This window comes from Cupressus sempervirens, chromosome 10, assembly GCF_028749045.1.
Source record: "Cupressus sempervirens isolate cs-2001-9-10 chromosome 10, ASM2874904v1, whole genome shotgun sequence".
Classification (NCBI taxonomy): Eukaryota; Viridiplantae; Streptophyta; class Pinopsida; order Cupressales; family Cupressaceae; genus Cupressus; species Cupressus sempervirens.
The window spans coordinates 700,521,604-700,525,522 of NC_143127.1; positions in this window are offsets into that span (position 1 = coordinate 700,521,604).

Here is a 3,919-nt window from a genome sequence, read left to right on the forward strand (position 1 = left end):
AATTATGTACATCGATGAGGGTATTTGGAATAATAAAATCAGCACAGAATATTTTAACCTATGAAAACTAAGGAATAAATTACTAGATGAGTGTAGATTCTATACTAGTGTTTTTATAATATTTATAATAAGTATTGGAAGATGTATGATTCATCTAGTGAAGACTAATAGTAGACCAATTTGCAAGAAACATTGTCAGAGACAATTGTTGAGGAATTGTCTATATGTCATCAGCTCAAGTTGGAATCAAGATAAGAGATCTTGGATCATAGTTGAAGATATGTTCATGTTCCTATGTTTGTGATAGCATATCTTAAAGATAATTCTAGAAAGGTTGCTGAAGTGAAACATGCGTTATAATTTATTGGTGGTTGACTATGTTGGTGTAGAATGTTGATCCTTATTGAATAACGTTGTAATTTTATTGTAGCATATTGGAACCTTATTACAATAATTACAATGATTCTTAGGAAGGAATTAATGCCTTAGTGAGGTCCTATGTAATTATTTGTACATTATTAAAGCCCTAACATGCTCACCTAATTTGTTATTTGGAAAGGGTATAAAGGAAACATATTTTACTTGGTTAGATATCATACTGATGATCCATGTGTTGTTATATTATGTGATTTTAATGGATGGATAATATAAGTAGAGAAAATATCATTTTTATACATGGTCTCGAGATCCAAAGGAGCTCTATTGGCAATTGATTTATAGAAAATTGGTCATTTTAGTATTTTGGATACGATTTCCTTAAGTTTTGATCTTTATAGCACCTAGAGTAATTTGGACAATGAGTCCAATTATTTACCTATTAACATTTAACAAGGTTAGAACCTTCTAACAAGGATTAAAGGTCTCCTAATAGGGATCTATCCTTTATTAAGGACTATTGTACTAATTGAATTGTAATTGGTTCCTAACAAGATCACAAACTTTCACAAGGAAATAATATATTTTTATATTATCTTGTGGGTGCCATCCCCATAGTGATATTTCCTTTGATCAAACTTTTATGTAGTCGACAAGCCATTATGTCATTGTGTATTATTGATATCTTTCTATACTTTGTTATTTTGGTTATTGAAGTTGGGTTTATGTTTAATTTTATCACAACTAATTAATCCTCCTCCCACCCCCACCTACCCTCTTAGTTGTGTGTGTGGGCATTACTTTCTAAAAATTTGTATCAAAGCATTAGGTCATTTTCAAAGAAAAATCTTAGAAACTATAGCATACTGATGACATATAGAAAGGAGATACCAAAATTTTATGGAGATAATTAATAAAATTGGAAGGATAAGGTGCAAGGTCATTATATAAAGTGTTAGTTCACGTGAAGATGAATTTTGTAGTTCATTGTTGGAAATATTCAAGATATGATAGGTTACTGAGAGGGAAGGGGTGAATCAGTAACTTCAAAACTTTTTTAAAATTAGCACTTTAACCATATATACTATTTACCATTCATTCATCTAATCTACTGCATATATGAGAGAACAAACATTCATAGCACATGTACACAGTGATTTGATAACCCATTAACCTTCCAAATAGAAAGTAAAACTGGGGTGGGGATGATACCCACAATACTTTGTTACTGAAATATGAAGTTGGCCTATTAAGGCTTAAATTGACCACTTCTGGTGATCTGCCTTGTTAGGAGCACAAAGGACTGCTAGGTCCACCTTGTTAGAGGATTTACAAAACATCCACTGAAGTATGCACTCTATTAGGTGATTTATACAAAGACTGTTAAGTCTACCCTATTAAAGGATTTACAAAATTGATTCACTTGTTAGGATGAAACAATTGATCTACTTACAACTTGATTGCTAATTAGATCATTGAAGTATAGATCACCTCTTGTGACTAATGAATCTTTACTACTCCTTGTAGACCTTGCTAAATATTTTGCTCTGCTGTTGATTCACATTCATTCACCTTAAAATATTAGATGTTACATTTCTTGATACTTACTTGCATACATTGTAAAATGATATAATACATTACATATATATCATTCCAATAATTACAATTGCAAGGTCAGCCAAAACACAAGTGAAAAAAATACTATTGAGTCGGCCAAACAATAGAAAACTCGAGTTCTTCAAGCTGACTTGGTAACCTTCTGATACTTGACATCCACTACATTACTCGGCATAATCATGAACTTGATAGAAGTGAAGGATTGGTCCATACTAATCATACAACATAGCTTGAAACTCGGTAACCATTAGAGACTCAATAGATATAGTATCACTCAGTAAAAACTGAATCCTTTGTTTACCTTGCTTTCACTTGGTAAACACTACACTTCCATTACTCAATAAATACTATGAAGCTTAGTGAAAACTTTATGCTTAGTAGATACTGCTGGGCTGCACACTCACTTGGTAGCTTCATGAATGCTTGGTATGAACTGCTGACTGTACACTAACTTAGTAGCTTCAAGAATGCTCAGTATACACTGCAAACTGAGTGATGAACTCGCTAATCATTCTAAATTGAGTAAGTTGTGTCACTAATGATAAATACAATATGATGCAAACAATCTATATATATTTTCTTGATGATGTATATACAAGGATACTTATGTACACATGCTAACTCTATTGAGTCCTAACTCCCCCTATCACTTATAGTGATAACTCTCCTCACTTATTATGCTAAATCTCTCCCCCTTTTTGACAATAATGCCAAAGAACTACATATATATATAGTTTATATGACTACACCAAAGTGAGATAGAAATTCTTGATGTACCTTAAGGATGGTGGCAAAAGTATTATCCCAAGTTTGCTACAAAATTTGATAGGTGGAGAGAGCAATTTGAACTTCTTCTAATAATTGGATCAAGCGATCAACCACTGAGAAGTTCTAATCTTGGACCAATGTTTTGCGATGAGTAATATGGTTGTGCATTGTGTCCATGATAGGAAGGATCATGTGTTGGATGTCTATGAGTGTAGACCAAATCCTTGCTTCCTCTCTCAATAGTTTTTCCTATACATCTGCCAAATATTTGATTTTGGTGTGATGGGAGGTTGTGGAGGAGGAGTCCACCTTTAACTTGGATGCACTTGATTGCATATCAATGTCAATCTTATTTAGCTTATCCTTTATTTCTTTAGTAAAACTAGAAACATCACAAAGTTTAGCAAAAAGTGATGCTGCATTATTAAAAGAATTTTCAAAATTCCCAAAAATGTTGACAATTCAACTTGCTTGATTGCTATCTTTTGAGCAATATGCTCTAGCACCTTATTATCAAATTTACTTTCAGCTTTCTCAATAAGTTTCTCTTGTTTGGAAGAATCTTCATTAAATTTCTATACTGCCTCTTCTAACTAAATCAAAATGTGTTGAGTAGAATCTACTTCAACACCTATAGCATCTACAATTATATCCTTGGTATTCTAAATTATTCTATATTCCTTATCCCTATTTGATCTTAACTATTTCTGCATAGCTTTCATCTCTATGAGTTGACTGGCTAACCTAATCTCTTCAATGGTAGTAGTGTCATAGTCAATCTTTGGAATCACTATTTTTGTGTCTAAGTCAATGATTTATCCAATTTCATTTCTAATGATCAGAAGTTTTAATGGATGCTTTTGTTTGATTTCTATGGCGACTAGATTAACCTTAGGAATAGACACAATAGTGGAGATAGAATGACTAGTAGTGAAAAATGGGATAGGACTCAAGGATTGAATGCAAATAGAAGTGCTAACTAGATAAAAGACTAAAACACTTCCCAAAAATGGTATCATACTCAGTAGAGTACCCATAGTAGTATCTAAACTGATTGGAGTCTAAGTGGATACAAATGATGTTGATAGAAACAAAACTATAGAACTTACTATAATTGATGAAAACAAAATTGTAGAACTTACTGGTACACTCATTGTTG